Source organism: Paralichthys olivaceus, chromosome 15 (assembly GCF_024713975.1).
Source record: "Paralichthys olivaceus isolate ysfri-2021 chromosome 15, ASM2471397v2, whole genome shotgun sequence".
NCBI classification, from domain to species: Eukaryota; Metazoa; Chordata; class Actinopteri; order Pleuronectiformes; family Paralichthyidae; genus Paralichthys; species Paralichthys olivaceus.
The window spans coordinates 24276333-24294309 of record NC_091107.1 but is presented as its reverse complement, the minus strand read 5'-3'; the positions used below and the strand labels follow the sequence as shown (position 1 = coordinate 24294309).

Here is a 17977-nt window from a genome sequence, read left to right as displayed (position 1 = left end):
ACAGGCAGTGGCAAATCTAGACCATATCAAGAGTATAAATATGGCAGATATGGCGGGATGAACAGAATGAATGGTATAAATATAAACAGAATTATCAGTGGAATATAAATATGGCAGTATGTACAGAATTACAGTACTAATATAAATGTGATGCTCTCCCAAAAAAGTCCAGCACTACAAACCACCACCACCACGACTACAAATAACCTGAAACGTGCTCCTAACACTATTCTGGAGGAACGATTTGGGCCTCCACACTTGGTGAAACTTTCACTACTGACCATCCCATTCGCTTTTAATGGGGAGTGTTTTTCCCTGAATATCTCAGGGACCGAAGGTCATAGCTGCCGGGCACTGCCACCGACAGAAAGAGCACCCCTGAAAATGGGGGGGGGGGTTTGCCAAACTAATAATAATATAGTAGTAATATGTGTCAGTTGTGCTGCTGCTGCTGCTTCAATCATTTCAGCTTTAAATACCTCGGGGTCCACTTCAGTGACAACCTCACCTGGACATTAAACGCCACACAGCTAGTCATGAAGGCTCAACAGTGGCTGTACTTCCTGAGGAGGCTGAGGAAGTTTGGGATGACTCCTAAGATCCTCAGCAACTTCTACAGCTGCATCATTGAGAGCATATTGACCAGCTGCATCACCGTGTGGTACGACAGCACATTTACTATGGACCGCAAACGCCTGCAGAGAGTGGTGAAGACAGCAGAAAAAATCATCAAGAACTCACTGCCCTCTCTGCAGAGCATTTACCACCGCAGGCAGGGTTCACAGGAGAGCTGCCTCCATTATTAAACTATGTCCATTTGTACTGTTTACATTTACATTGCATACATTTGCACTGCTCAGTTTTGCAAAATCCTCACCCTATTCACCTCATTACCCTTGTTTTCACCTTACTCTTAAACATGTTTCATATTCTTATTGTATTTGATGTCAATATTGTATTTGAATGTCAATTTTGGTCAGCTGTTTTCCAGAAAGGACAGCACAAGAATTTCAATTCACAGGGGAACGTGTGTTCTGCTGTGTATTTGACAGTAAAAATTGTTGCATCTTGAATTGGCAAGAAAACATTCAGCCACTCTGCCCTTTATGGAATAGTTTGGACATGGCTATAGACAAATAACAAAGGCAGTGTCCAAGATGAAACACTAAAACACTTTACTTCTGCTAACAATAGTCTTTGGTTTCCACTGACTGCATTTCCATTGGATTTGCACTCAAAATCATTGATTTTTAATGGTTTGTGAGTGTAGGAATAATGGGGATTGTGACTTGATTAGGTGGGTGCAATGGTTTTTTCCGTCCACTAGATGGAGGTCATTGAACACGGATCACAACAGTTCTTCCAAGATTCAACATCTTGAATCAACTTTATCAGTGTTCAAGTCAAGTCAACTTTATGATCAATAATGACATATGTGCAGGACATATAGAGAATTGAAATAGTGTTTCCCTCTTATCCCCGGTGCAAACAGCATTCAACTTGAAATATAAAATATCAAAAATAGAAGTCATTCAAAGATATAAACAGGCAGTGGCAAATCTAGATGATATCAAAGATTCGCAGTTTGGACCCCTGACCAGCTAGAGCTCTGACATTTTTCACACTGGATCTCCTCTCACCCCAGAAGGCTCCATATGTGTTATTAAAGCTCTGGGTGTTGCAGGTCAAGAGATCTAATTTTTTCCACCTACCTCCTACCTCAGTTCGAGCCCAAAACCACCCAGGGGCCCCAAGTTTTCAGTAGAGGTTCCCCCGGGGACCCAGGAAGCACAACTACATTCGGGTCGCCGTAGCCGGAAGTTGTTTTTATAGTGTAAAATACCTGAAAAAGGGAGTATTTGAGTGAACGATAAATGGACACATACCTTTCTCAGATCATGTGTATTATGACTCATTATCAGGGTAACCACCTACCGTAAATACAAATGCCACAATGTGTACAATTACTGCTGAATATCTACCGAACTGAAATATTACATACGTCAATAGACTATACTGAAATATTACTATAGACAATGTACATCCAGACAGACATTTAACATGTCTTATCTGTCACCTAGCACTTGCATTCATCAAACAACTTTGGATACCAGTAATAAAGTAAACATAAGCATGTAAGATAAACAAATACAGCATTTCACAAAATATTCTTTAACTCGGCTTACTTCTAATATACTGATAATATATTGCAACTCACAATTTAGAACAGTACACTCACTCAGTAACGCAAATATTTCTGAAAAAATAAATTTAAAATAGCCTGCTTGCAACAACACTAGTCATATAGTTTTTCCACAGCCACGGTGTACTACTATTCCACAGACGGCGCACAGTTAGAATTGCAGGAGATTAATGTGCCTTATGTTGACTTAATCGTCGTCATGTAATTATCAATATTACTTCACGCTACACGAACAGACCGTATTACAAATAGTTTCCTGAGCACATATACACATTCACCTAACACACTGGTAAATATTAACCATTACTTTGAGGTACTGCTGTCAAAATGGAACTTCAAAAATTGGCTTAATTGATACCAAAGGTCACAAAGGTCACCTGGGCCCCTCTGCGGTTTTGGTGAAAATGGGTAATGCAGGCTCAAAGAGCCTCTCGTGACCAGTGGGTCAAATATGGGGCTCCTAGGCCCTTGGGAAGGCCCCGAAAGGGATCCTAATTTTCCCAAAAGCTCCAGAACCAAGAGGCTGCCAACCCAGTCACACTACCCAAGTTGGAAGCACCTTGTGAGGCATGCCTGCTGGACAATTGGTGGCACTTTTCCTAGATGTAAAATGCCTACAAGTTTCTGAGTCGTGTCTTTTTGGCCCCTGTTTAGGCCCCTGACCAGGTAGAGGGCTAAAATCCAAGAGACAACTCATGTAACATTGATAAGAAATTCACTCAAGCAGTGACTCCAAGTTACCAGATATAATGAAATTCCCTACTGACAGTCCTAACATATCACATTTACAGTGACTTGAGGTTACTCTGACCTTTAACTTCGAAGGGAATAAAATCGTTCATCTTTGAGTTGAAGTTACTGTTTTTACCAAGTTTGACGAGATTCCCATGAGCTGATCTTTAGATATCATTTTCAGGAAAAATATTAACATACTTTGTGAGAACACTGTGACATTTGGCCACCAAAATTGAATCCAATGTCATGCGAATGTTGGTGCCAAATGTGAAAGAATTCCCTCAAGGCATTTCGGATATATCGCATTTACAAGGCAAGAAGTGTGTTTTGTGAGGTCCTAGTGACCTTGCCATTTGATCTTTGACAACTGAATTCTATTCAAGTTATCATTGAGTCCAAGTGAATGTTTGTGCCACATGTAATGATATTTCCTTTGTATTCAAAACAATGCAAAGTCAAGTGAGCTTGACCTTTCGACCTTTGACTTACATAATGTAGTTGTTCATGAGATATCGCTTTCACATGAATGGGACAGACAGATGGATGGACAAGCTGAAAACATAATGCCTCTGGCCACACTGAAAGTGAAAATGGTAAAGAAATAAATATAGCAATACATGATGAATAATTTGTTCCCTGTTCTTTTAATTTACATGGATGATTTCTTGACAAAACAAGCCAACTCTATAAATGTGAACTGAGTGTCAGAAATTAACACGACATTCATAGCATCTGCAAACAATTTTCCCCCACAAATTTCTGTAACTTTCTGAGAATCTACTTCACAGTATATTGTAAAATATCATGCGTTTCAATACTCACATTATTGATGGAACCTCAGTGATGTCTACTGTCCCTGGCTCAGACACTCTCTCAAGCATCTACAGTACATGTCAAGACAGGTAATGGTAGAATTAAAATAACATTAGATATCTACAATTCATTTGAACTATTATAGTTTCAGAAATTCATTTTATTCCGAGTTCAGTCAGGAACTCTTTGTCATGATTTACCCATTTGTTGCAAATGGGGACACAGTTATGATTGGCGCTGAAGGCTCCATTCTATGGATGTTCCCTGGTTAGCCGAGCAGCGTGCTGAGATAAAACAGGGAACATATGCAGAGCCCCCAGTGGGCGTAGCAGGCAAGGTACCTTTGTTTAAGATGATTTACCACAACCGTGTTTGGACTCGGTGCTGTGGTGGCAGTTTCTGTGAAACAAGCACAAAGTCAAACACTTCTTTCTTTAAGTTTAATTCAGCATCTGCAGATGGACTCATTGGTACACATCACCTTAATGACATGCACAAATAAGCAAAGAACATAGGAGAATCTGTGTTCTTATAAATCACAGCCCCCTCCCACTAAGCATGCAAAGGTATATATTACCCTTCTGTATTTTCACTCAGTGGAGGAGACATCCTGTCCTTTTGTTTACATGTTCTGTGGATGACTCCCCCCCCCTGTGAGATCCCAGTTGTTTGATCCCAATCAGAGATACGAGATACCATAAAGTTGTGGTTTCTCAAGGCCATAAAACTCAAGTTTCTTAAGCCATCACCGTAAACCTTAAAGTTGCCCTTTTAGATGAACAATTTGGTCAACCATTTGGTCAGTCCTCCACATACATGTCTGTTTATGCATTTATACACACACAAATGTAAAATTTCCATTACAGTGCTAAAAGTGTTATAGCTTAGCAGGGATCAGTGAGGATGAGGTTGTATTTAAAGGGACCGCTTTGGTGAGAGAATGGGCTGTGATTGGTGGGTGACTGACGAGCACCCATAAACCTATCGGTATAGCTGAGCACATGACTCCGTGTCCTGCATGAACTAACACAATGCTTCATTAATCACAATTCTAGTTTAGGATTTCCACAATGACATTCTAACTTTAAACTTCATTTAAGGTATCTTGAATTGAGGCAAATTAAAGCTGACCTTGAATTATGATCAGTCAGAATCAAATTGTCATATATCACAAATCATAAACTGGATTTATTTTCATAATTAATTATGGATACAATTCCAAGGTATGTTGCAGAAATCTGGAATGGATATCTATATCATTGAGCATTGTACAAGAAGACAAGTAAATTATTTTTAAATAAACAGCATGGAACATGGACATGTTACTACATGTTCTACTGAATAAGGGATCAGCCACATGCTATCCGTAATACAAACAGCCATCATCAGGGACATAGTCATCAGAGAGATCATAGTTAATGTTCATCCCAAGGTACTTGTAGTTCTTTACAAAGTCTATCACCTGCCCCTTGATGATAGTACTCAGAGTTTGAGGGCTGATGCCTAAAACTCATGTCCTTGGTTTTTGTCACATTTAGTAGTAAAAATGCAGTCACAGCAATACAGATTCACAATCCACAATGGGACCATGGCTGTTCTCATCCGCATGGAGGAGACTGACTGTCACAGAGTCATCAGCAAGTTTGAAAAGTAATCTGTTGTCATGCCAGCTGCGGCAGTCATCAGTATACACATTACAGAGTGAAAAGACACAGGAGAAGACCCTGTGGATGATGACAATGCCTCTTACGTGCATTTGTTTACCCTCACTTTCTGTGTTACTTGTCAGTTGCAGCTCGAGGCATCATGCATGTATCCAATATTATCTTTTCCAGGCACTATACTGGTACTGTAGTACCTACAAGTTATGCACGTTCCATTTTGCATGGGGACATTTAAAACAAACCAGTCTACAACATAGTAAAAATCACATGAAAATCAACTGCCCTCCTCATCTTTTCATATGTTTTTACTCCCCAATTTTTTAATGTGGATTTAGAATTTGATACTGAGCATAGCCGTGAAATTGGCTCCCCAATAGAAATGGTACAAGTTGTCAAATTAATGTTACCTACATAAATCCCCACAGATTTACAAAACATTCTCAGAACACAGTTTACATCAGAGTAAGGTATCACATTTTTTATTACTCACCTTATTGATGGAACCTCAACCATATTTACTGTCCCTGGCTCAGACTCTCTCTCAAGCATCTACAGTAGGTGTTTTCGTTCCCAAAACACAGTCTCTCTTGTGGTTTCAAGAGTCTGTAAGAGTAGAACATGAGGTAGAGCATTCAGCTACCAGGCAGACACCTTCTGTGCATTTAAGGTTAAACTTAAAACATTCCTTTTTGATAAAGCCTGGCTGGATCAGGTGAGTCCTGAAACCCCCCCCCCCCCCCCCCCACACACACTCATTTATTTATTTTAATAAATGTCAATAACTATGTTATTGACGTGTCTTTTTTCTCCCATGTCCCTCTCTCTGTTTCTCTCTCATTGCAGGTATCTCTGACTCCAGAACTGAAGGAGAACAACTATTATTATTATTATTATCATTATTATTATTAACAACAATACTTAATTAATTATTATATTAATTGTTGCTGCTATCATTAATAATCAATAACTTCTTTACACTGTTATCGTTTACATTTTAACTAGTCAGAGCTGCTACCTGATGTTGCTCAAGTGTTCTGGTCTCTCGCCTCCCCCTCCCCACTGTTTCTCTGCTCACCCCATTTTTCTCTGCTCACCCCAACCAGTAGAGGCAGATGACCGTCCACATTGAACCTGGTTCTGCTAGAGGTTTCTCCCTGTATGTGAGGGAGTTTTTACTCTTCACAGTCACCAAAGTGCTTGCTCATTGTGGGAACTGTTAGGTTTCTCTATATTAAACAATATTTTAATGTCTTGACCTTCTATGTAAAGCTCCTTGAGATAATGTATATTATCATTTGGTGCTATACAAATAAAATTTAATTGAATTTGTAGCACCGGTATCACACCACTTACTGCGCCACTGGACCAGTTCTAGGTTCTAAGGCAGGGGTGGGGAACGTCCGGCCTCCGGGCCGTATACGGCCCGCGAGGCCATTTCAACTGGCCCGCAATGCAATACAATTTTTATATTTTATATCTTCATATATGCATACATGAATAAAAAAAAAAATCAGGAAAAAAAATATATCGCCCGTCATTAGTTTTCCGAGAGAGAGTCCTATGTCCGAGTCAACGTCAGGGTCAGTGAACACAGCATGTGATGTACGTACCACTGCATTGGGTCGGAGTGACTGACACATGACAAGTACCGACACAAACAAGTGATGCATCATGGCGAGGAAGGTGGACGGAGAATGCCGCGTATTTCAGGAAAAATGGACAAATGACTTTTTCTTTGTTGAAGTGAAAGGCAAGCCAGTGTGCCTAGTTTGTGGCGAGGCGCTTGCGGTGATGAAAAAGGCCAATGTCGAGCGCCATTACAGCTCGAAACATGCTAAACTCGACGAGTTGAAAGGACAAATGCGTTTGGATAAAATTAACGCTCTTCGTCGGAGTTTGGGTGCTCAACAGGCAGCTATCACACGGCCACAGACTGACAGAGAGAATATTACGCGTGCAAGTTTTGTGGTGAGTGAACTGATAGCCACGAAGCTGAAACCTCACGCTGAAGGAGAGTTCGTGAAGGAGTGCCTCGTAGCCGCCGCGGAGCTGCTAGCCCCCGACAAAGTGAAATCATTTCAAAGCGTCAGTTTGTCCCGGAGAACCGTTTCAGAAAGGATTACTGATATGGCGCAAGATATTGAAAAAACACTCAAGAACACTGCAAGAGACTTCGAGTATTTTTCTCTGGCCTGTGACGAGACAACAGACATCACACACACAGCGCAGCTTGCCATTTTTCTGCGTGGGATTACGTCTGAGTTTGAAACAAAGGAGGAGTTGCTGTCTTTGCAAGCCATGCATGGCACTACTAAAGGTGAGGATTTGTTCAATCAAGTTATTGTGGCCATGAACAATTTTGAACTGCCATTTGAGAAGTTGAGCGGCATCGCCACTGACGGAGCTCCCGCAATGGTTGGCGCGCAAAAAGGATTGACTGCTTTAGTCAAAAAAGAAATGAGCCGACTGAGTCTGGATCCAAGTGATTTAGTTGTATGCCACTGTATCATACATCAAGAGAGTTTGTGTGCACATTCCCTGAAGCTTAACAATGTGATGACAACAGTTGTGTCCACCATAAACTTCATTAAAAGCAGAGGGCTGAACAACCGCCAGTTCAAGGAGTTACTCAGCGAGCTTGAGTCAGAGTATGGTGATCTGGTTTATCATTGTGAAGTGTGATGGCTGAGTCGTGCAAATATGCTCGCACGGTTTTATACACTGCGGGAAGAAGTCAGACGCTTCATGGAGATGAAGGGTGGACCTGTCATGGAGCTCAGTGATGGCAAGTTCCTCCGTGATCTGGCCTTCATGGTGGACATCAGCAAGCACCTGTCAGAGCTAAAAATCAAGCTGCAAGGTCCCAACCAGCTCATCAGCTCTCTGCTTTCAAATGTGAAATCATTTGAAGTGAAGTTAAGGCTGTGGCAAGGACAGCTGGAAAGGGGAAACACTGTGAACTTTCCCACCCTACAAGAACAAAAGCCTGATGTTACGACTGAATATGCTGGTGAGTGTGCAAAACTCATCCAGGCACTTGATGAGAGGTTTCATGATGTGAAAAATATACAAAAGGAACTCGACGTGTTTGCGACACCATTTAATGTGCAACCGTCTGATGTGCCAGACAACCTCCAAATGGAAATAATTGATCTGCAAAACAACAACGAGCTCAAAGCCAAGTACCACAACCTTTCTCTGCTGGACTTTTACAAACTGTATGTTCGTGCTGAGGATTTTCCCATCCTGAGGAGACATGCCCTGAAGTTTGCATCTCTGTTTGGGACAACGTATCGCTGTGAACAGTTCTTTTCAAAACTGACTCTTGCAAAGACTTGCTTCCGCTCAAGACTGACTGACTCAAACTTGGAAAACCAGCTTCGAGTAGCATCATCATCACTGCCAGCTAATATCAGACGCCTTGCTAGAGAAAAACAGTTCCAGCCATCACATTAGGTGAGTCTAGACATGCAGCAAACATGAGGCTTAGTAACGCAGCAGTTATAGACTTTTTTTGTCTTTTTTTTCATCTTTAGTTATGTGTTCATAATGGTATGGCCCTCTGAGGACTTTGGAAAAATTGAAATGGCCCTTGATGTGAAAAAGATTCCCCACCCCTGTTCTAAGGAGTGGGAAGCAAGACTAATCACACCAGAGACCGTTGCTCTAAGTACAAAAGGCCGGCAATTTACTGAATGCAAAACACACATATAAAATACAGTACACAAAACAAAACAAATACCCTGCAGGTTCCTAATACTAAGGCAAGTATAATTGAAAAGAGTATTTCACTTTTTCCTTTCGTAGCTAATCTAAGTTAAGTTAGACCAGTCTTTTTTCTCCTCAGTTCAATTTAGTCCGAAAAAAATAACAAATCAATCAGTTCAGTTCAAACTAGTTCCTGATACTCCTACCACTGAGTCACCATACGCCGAAGATTTCCTCACTGGCGCGAAGGAGTAGATGAGTTGAAGGTGAAGGTCTGGGTCTGGCTCGCCATCTTGAATCCCGTCTGTGTGTGCACAGTCCTTGCTCCGACCCAGCTTCAAACCGAGCAAAAACCCTGACCTGTGTAACATGTCATAAACACAAATAATCTCTTTTTAAATCCTCAAATCACACAATTAAATGTTTCACAGTTTCTGAGTTGTAACGTTACTGCTGCGGTGTTTTTTCGTCTCAAAATGGCAGCGGAGCGGTCTCTTTCAACTCACGGCTCCGTCTCCCACACAAACTACAGCGCATACCTTTCATTTATACAGCTTACACACACTTTTGTAACATTTACAGTCTTCATAAACCCAAAAAAATAACTGATAAACAGGTTATGACGGAGCATTTCCTTGTGAATAGCTACGTTTTTAGCATTAGCTTTCCGCTAAAAAGGTACAACGCAGCAAAATTGCAAGAAAATAAACACAAAACTCACCAAAACCGGTGTGACTTAGTTCTCATAAAATCCCCGTCAGTTCCCGACCAGGTAAGTTATATTTTTCAACTGCTAAATCAACTTTTTTCACTCTTTTTTATGCTTATTAATCGCAGCTCGTTTTTCTCCGTTTTCTCCTCTGCTCTCTCCCTATGGTCTCTGCTGCAGCATCACGCAGGCGCTGCGTTGAGTGTCACTAGTCCCTTAAAGGGGCAGGCATGAAATTTCTGTCAGCATACTTTTAATCTTAAATAGACATTAAATTATTGTTGTATGAACATTTCTAATTAACTTTGATGAATTGACTTACATAAAATGGATCACTAATTTTAAACTTATTTATGCAGCCTTTAAACTATTTATTCTTATTTATATCATATCTTGACATGGGTTACAAATTGAATAGGTGATGGGATAATAATAGTAATTAATTGAGCAGTAGTCAAAGTCAAAGTCAAAGTCAAAGTAGCTTTATTGTCAACTATTTCACATGTAAACATACAAAGCAGTCGAAAGAACGTTTCCCACTCTCCCCACAGTGAAACATATAAAGTGCACAGGCACAACAGATAAACAACAGATAAACATTACATTACAGCAGTGCAAGTTAAAAGAGGTAAAAGTGATAAGTGATAAAAAAGTGATAAAGTGATAAAGTGATAAAGTGCAGAGACAGTTTGTTTCAGAGTCCTGAGTGATTTTTGGAGGGGGGGGGGGATTTCAGCCTGTTGTCAGATGGTCGGATATGGCTGGGGGGAGTGAGTGGAGAGAATTTAGCTTCCTGACAGCTTGGTGGATGAAGCTATTGCTGAGTCTGGTGGTGCGGGAACGGAGGGTCCTATACCTTCTTCCAGAGGGTAGGAGGCTGAAAAGGCTGTGTGCGGGGTGGCTGGTGTCCCTCGCAATCGAGGTGGCTTTCCGGGTGAGGCAGGTGGTGTATATGCTTTGCAAGGAGGGGAGTGGGGCACCAATGATCCTAGCAGCTGTGTTCACCACGCGTTGCAGTGCTTTTCGGCTGTATTCAGTGCAGCTACTGCCCCACACAGTGATGCAGCCTGACAGGATGATTTCAATGGTACCCCTGTAGAATGTGTTCAGGATGGGAGTGGGGGCTTTTGCTTTCTTGAGCTTGCGGAGGAAGTAGAGGCGCCGCTGGGCTTTCTTCGCTAGTGATGCAGAGTTGGTGGCCCAGGAGAGGTCCTCACTGATGTGCACCCCCAGGAATTTGGTGCTGCTCACTCGCTCCACAGCAGCACCATCGATGGTCAGTGGTGGGTGTTCAGTGTGTCTTCTCCTGAAGTCAACCACAATCTCCTTTGTTTTGCTGACATTCAGCAGGAGGTTGTTGTCTCTGCACCACGTGGTCAAGAGGTTGACCTCCTTCCTGTAGTAGGTCTCATCGTTCTTGGTGATGAGACCCACCAGAGTAGTGTCGTCCGCAAACTTTACCAAGTGATTGGTGCTGTAGGTAGGTGTGCAGTCGTGAGTCAGCAGGGTGAAGAGCAGGGGACTGAGCACACAGCCTTGTGGGGCCCCTGTGCTCAGTGTGATGCTGCTCGAGATGTTGTTGCCGACTCGTACTGCTTGTGGCCGCTCGCTGAGGAAGTCCAACACCCAGTTGCAAAGGGAGGTGTTGAGCCCCAGCTGGTCCAGTTTACAGATGAGTTGTTGTGGGATAATGGTGTTAAAAGCTGAACTGAAGTCTATGAAAAGCATTCTCACATGTGAGTCTGCTTTTTCCAGGTGTGTGAGGGCTGGGTGGAGAGCAGAGCAGATTGCGTCTTCTGTGGAACGTTTGGCCCGGTATGCAAACTGAAAGGGGTCCATGGTGGGGGGGAGGATGGTCTTGATGTGTGACATGACTAGCCGTTCAAAGCACTTCATTATGATGGGGGTAAGTGCCACAGGGCGATAGTCATTGAAGCAGGATGGAGCCGGTTTCTTTGGTACAGGTATGATGATGGAGGTCTTGAAATGTGATGGAACAGCAGCTTGACTCAGAGAAGTGTTGAAGATAACTGTGAAGATATCCTTAAGCTCCTCTGCGCAGTCCCTCAGTACACGGCCTGGAATGTTGTCTGGGCCTGTTGCTTTTCGGGGGTTGATAGTGGCGAGTGCCCTCTTCACACTTTCTGCAGACAGGCAAAGAGCCTGGTCGTGGGGGGGGGGGCTGGAGTTTTCTGTGGGCTTGTGTTGTTGGTTGCTTCAAACCTTGCAAAGAAGCTGTTGAGGTCGTTGAGCAGAGAGATGTTGTCGTCGCAGGTCTGTGATGCAGGCTTGTAATCCGTGATGGTCTGGATGCCCTGCCACAGGCTGCGCGTGTCTCTGCTGTCCTTGAAGTGGCTTGTAATCTTTTTTGTGAAGTCCTGTTTAGCTGTTTTGATGCCACGGGACAGGCTGGCTCTCGCTGTTCTTAGGCCAATCCTATCCCCGGCTCTGAAGGCTTTGTCCCTGGCCCTCAGCAGCTGATGGACAGCTCCTGTCAGCCATGGCTTCTTGTTAGCCCGAGTGATGATGGTCTTTGTGTGGGTCACATCATCCATGCATTTGCGGATGTAAGAGCAAACAGTGTCTGTGAGCTCCTCATTGTCAATGAGGTTGTTGTGAGTGGCTGCTTGCTTGAACATGTCCCAGTCTGTTGTCTCAAGACAGTCTTGAAGAGCACTCATTGATCCCTCCGGCCACACTGAAATCTCTTTCCGAACCGGTTTTTCCACTCTCACTCTGGGCCGATATGCTGGCATTAGTATAACAGTGATGTGGTCAGAAAGTCCGATGTGGGGGAGGGGGGAGGCTTTGTATGCACCTTTGTGTGAAGTGTAAACCAAGTCCAAGGTGTTTTTCTCCCTTGTTGGGAAATTAACATGCTGGTGAAGTTTGGGGAGTAGTGTTTTCAGATTGGCATGATTAAAGTCTCCAGCGACGATAGTGAATCCATCTGGGTGTGCTGTCTGTTGTTCACTGATGGCCTGATGTAATTCACAGAGTGCCGCATTCCTGTCACTGCTGCTGGAGGTTGGAGGGATATAAACCGCGATTATCAAAACCGCAGTAAATTCCCTCGGCAGGTAGAAAGGACGGCACTTTAGAATCATAAACTCCGCCAGTGGTGAACAGTGTCTGCATACTACCACAATGTCCTGGCACCACGCGTCACGAATGTAAACACAGACTCCTCCTCCGCGTTGTTTACACCCGTTAACGTGGGCTCTGTCCGCTCGATAGCATGTTAGCTGCTCAAGATGTACAGCAGAGTCGGGATGTTGTCAGTTAGCCATGTTTCAGTGAAGACAAGCACACAGCAGTTACTCACTGTTCGGTTCGCTGATCTCAGCAGTTGTATGTGGTCCATTTTGTTGTCCAGGGATCTTACGTTGGCCATGAGGATGGATGGTATGGCTGGGCGAGTTGGGCTAGCCGCTAGCCTGGCTCGGATACCTCCACGCTTGCCCCTCTTCTGCACTCTCGCACACCGCTTCCGACGTCTCCTGATCGGGGCTGTAGTCCGGTGTGGGTCCGGTGTAGTCCGGTGTGGGTCCGGTGTAGTCCAGGGCTGGCGAAGTAGTCCGAGCTCCTTGATTGTTTTCTCTGTTGTAGTGTCCAACACGTTGTTATTGTTGCTTTTACGGATGTTCAGCAGAGCCTGTTGACTGTACTTGTAATCCAACGCATAAAGACGAGACGAACAAGACAAACTTTCGGACAAACACTTATTAAGTAAACAAAACACCGCTTTTTCGGGAGCGTGGGTGGTCGCTGCGTCTACACGCGCCGCCATCTGGGCCGCAATATATTCAGTAAACTGTACAAAAATTGATATTTATTAAAATAAATAAATGAGTGTGTGTGTGTGTGTGGGGGGGGGGTTAGGATTAGGGGTTAGGGGTTAGGGTTAGGGTTAGGGTTAGGTAGGGGGATAATAGCCAAGCGTGTCGGCGTCCGGCTCGGTGGACACGTAATTTCCCGGGGTGCGAGAGACTCAGGACTTTGGCTACCTCCCCATTTTCAGGGGTGCTCTTTCCGTTGGTGGCAGTGGCCGGCAGCTACGACCTTCCGTCCCTGAGATATTCAGGGAAAAACACTCTCCATTATAAGCGAATGGGACGGTCAGTAGTGAATGATGCAGCAGTAGCAGCAGCACAACAGACCCATATTACTACTATATTGTTATAAATATGATTATTATATAGTGTTATTATTATTACATACACACAGAGAGATCCAAAGTGTGTTGTTATTATTACATTATTACATACTAGATATTTTATATTTCATGTTGAATGCTGTTTGCACCGGGGATAAGAGGGAAAAGCTATTTCTATTCTCTGTATGTCCTGCACATATGGCATTATTGATCATAAAGTTGACTTGACTTGAACACTGATAAAGTTGATTCAAGATGGTGAAGCTTGAAAAAACTATTGTGATCAGTGGTCAATGACCTCCATCTGGTGGACGTAAAAAACCATTGCACCCACCTGATCAAGTCACAATCCCCATGATTCCCACACTCACAAAGCGTGTCCGCGTCCGGCTCTGCAGACATGCTATTTCCCGGGGTGCCAGAGACTCGGGACATTGGCTACCCCCACCCCCCCATTTTTAGGGGTGCTCTTTCCGTTGCTGGCAGTGGCCGGCAGCTACGACCTACGGTTGCGGAGATATGGGCGAAAAACGACTCCCCGTGATAAGCGAATGGGACGGTCGGGAGTGAAACAGTGTGGAGGCCCAAATCGCTCCTCCAGAATAGTGTTAGGAGCATGTTTCAGGTCATAAGGGTTAGGGTGTCAGGGTATAGGGGCAAGAGGGGGTAAGAAGACGGCACAAACACTGAGATAAGCCATCCATCATGTGACCTTTGACCTTTGCGGAGGTCGCACGGGTCTGAAACTCGGCACAGCGGTCAGACCCCGCCCCCTGATAAGCAAATGGAGATTTCAGATCCCCGGTCCAAAGCCTCGATGAGTTATCAGAGATAAGGCCTTAAAGGGCCTGAGAGGCTGTATAGAACAAAAAGAGGGGTGTGTCTGACCTTTGCGGAGGTTGCACGGGTCTGAAACTCGGCACAGCGGTCAGACCCCGTCCCCTGACAAGCATACGGATATTTCAGATCCCCGGCCCAAAGCCTCGATGAGTTATCAGAGATAAGGCCTTAAAGGGCCTGAGAGGCTTTATAGAACAAAAAGAGGGGTGTGTCTGACCTTTGCGGAAGTCGCACAGGTCCGAAACTTGGCACAGCGGTCAGACCCCGTCCCCTGACAAGCATACGGATATTTCAGATCCCCGGCCCAAAGCCTCGATGAGTTATCAGAGATAAGGCCTTAAAGGGCCTGAGAGGCTTTATAGAACAAAAAGAGGGGTGTGTCTGACCTTTGCGGAGGTCGCACGGGTCTGAAACTCGGCACAGCGGTCAGACCCCGTCCCCTGACAAGCATACTCATTTTTCAGATCCCCTGCCCGAAGCCTCCATGAGTTATCAGAGATAAGGCCTTAAAGGGCTTGAGAGGCTTGATTTAAAAAATTAGCTCGGGAGTGGGTCTCTGAGCGGCCACCGGAGGGCGGGCACGGCCCTCCCTGAGACCGAGCATCACATGTGGTGCAGACTGTAGCGGCTTTGCACAGAGAGATCCAAAGTGAACCGCTTTTGATAGGAAGCTCGTAGAAAGATGAAACCCACGTTCCCAGCAGCACAACAGACACATATTACTACTATATTATTATAAATGTGATCATTATATAGTGTTATTATTATTACATACACACAGACAGATTCAAAGTGTGTTACTATTATTACATTATTACATACTGTTGTTAACAATCACACGGCCATCATGTCATCAGTACGGTTGCCATTAGTAGTAGTAGTAGTAATACAAGTATTTCATTCTATGGTTGTATTTCATTCTATGGTTGTATTGCATTCTATTGTTGTATTTCATTCTATTGTATTATGTATTGTATTTTAATGCAATAAAATCAATGTATTCAAGGCATTGTCCTTTGTAGCACAATAAAACATGGATTTAAAACATCACACCAAACAGCAGCAACAGCAGCAGCAACAACAAACTAAGTGAACAATAAATGATCATGATAATGAATGCGACGGTCAGGAGTGAAAAAAGTGTGGAGGCTGAAATCGTTCCTCCAGAATAGTGTTAGGAGCACGTTTCAGGTAATTTGTAGTCATGGTGGTGGATTTTATTTGGAGAGCATCCCATTTCTATTTCTACTGTAATTCTGTTCATATTTCCACATTTCTATTGATATTCCACTGATAATTCTGTTTCTATTTATACCGTTCATTCTGTTCATCCCACCATATCTGCAATATTTATACTCTTGATATCATCTAGATTTGCCACTGCCTGTTTCTATCTTTGAATGACTTGTATTTTTGATATTTGATATTTCATGTTGAATGTTGTTTGCACCGGGGATAAGAGGGAAACACTATTTCAATTGTCTGTATGTCCTGCACACATGGCATTATTGATAAGTGACAAGTTGACTTGACTTGAACACTGATAAAGTTGATTCAAGATGTTGAAGCTTGAAAAAACTGTTGTGCTCAGTGGTCAATGACCTCCATCTGGTGGACAAAAAAAACAATTGCACCCACCTGATCAAGTCACAATCCCCATGATTCCCACACTCATAAAGCATTAAAAAGCATTGATTTTGAGTGCAAATCCAATGGAAATGCAGTCAGTGGAAGCCAAAGACTATTGTTAGCCGAAGTCAAGTGTTTTAGTGTTTCATCATGGACAGGGCCGAGTGGCTGAATGTTTTTTTTTTCCAATGAAGCAGCAGCAGAAGCACAACACATATTTCTAATATATTATTATAAATATTATCATTATATAGTATTATTGTTACATACTGTTGTTAACAATCACAATAGCATCATGTCATCAGTATACTCACCATAAGTAGTAGTAGTAGTAGAACAAGTATTTCATTTTATTGTTGTATTTCATTCTATTGTGTTTTGTCATGTATTTTGGGGGGAAGTCTTGCTCACACGTGTTCCTATTTATCGTGGTTAAAACAAAACATCTGAGAATCTCAGTGTATTTACCATTTTTTGGTTAATTAGTGGATAAAATATATTTGTAAAGTTTAATTCTTATTGTTTGAGAGTGGGATGTGTATTTTAAGGAGAAAAAATTATTTTAAAGTTGTAAAAAATTCATAAGTAATTGAAATTTCTGAGTATGTTTTAAAATATTTTTTTTAATTTTAGGGAAATCCTTATTGGGATAGTAATTTGTTTATGATTCCAACTTTTTTTTAGGATTGGTGGTTGATATAAGGGAAATGAATGGAGAAAAATTCATTATTTAATCAACTCCCTTGATCCTTTGGGAGTAGTGGAGCCAATCAGAGGAAAACGTTATTTTTATCAAGTTTAAAACTTGTTGTTGTATGTAAAATATTGTTTACAATCTAGTTTGAGTTGTAAAATAGAATTAGGAATAAAATTTAAAATATCTCCTTATTAATTAATTCGTATATATAAAAAAAAAAATTCATAAAAGTGATTTGGTTTGGAATCCTCCTTTTCATATTTTTTTATACCATTCATATAATAAGGGTAGCAGAGTAAGCCCTCCCCCGCCTGTTCGGGCTGTGAACTCTGCCTCCCCCTACTCCCTCACTTTCATGAGGGAAGAGAGGTGAGGAAAGTGATTTTGTTTTAAAAAATGTCTAACTTTTTTAGGAATTGTTTCAATTGATTTAAATTAGATTGGATAAATAATATTAATAGTAATAGTAATAATAATAGTAATAATAATAATAATAATGATAATGATAATGATAATGATAATGATAATAATAATAAAAAATAATAATGTATGCGTACATGTATACACACATACAACTATATATGTACATATATACACACACACACACATATATAAAAAAATATGTTTATTTATTCCATCTTGTTTCATAACTATTTTTGTTTTATTTGTTTAAAGGGGAGAATCTGCTCCAGGTTTGTTCTGGCCACAGTCATGAACAGAACCTGTTGGCTCCATTCTTTGGCTTACGGCCTTGAGCATTAGTCCTGTGTTTGTCATCATTTTCATCCCCTTTTTAAAATTTTTAAAATTTAAATTTAAAATG

General features: G+C 42.2%; 1 long non-coding RNA gene across 1 annotated transcript; it reads right to left on the bottom strand.

The window, feature by feature from the left end:
* Positions 1 to 1702: 1702 nt before the first annotated feature.
* On the bottom strand, positions 1703 to 10008 carry LOC138404908 (uncharacterized). Its single transcript, XR_011238651.1, has 7 exons — positions 9845 to 10008; positions 9330 to 9483; positions 5906 to 6018; positions 4093 to 4150; positions 3761 to 3819; positions 3428 to 3516; positions 1703 to 1843 (listed from the first exon to the last, which is right to left on the bottom strand). It is a non-coding gene; the product is annotated as an uncharacterized lncRNA (long non-coding RNA).
* Positions 10009 to 17977: the final 7969 nt, after the last annotated feature.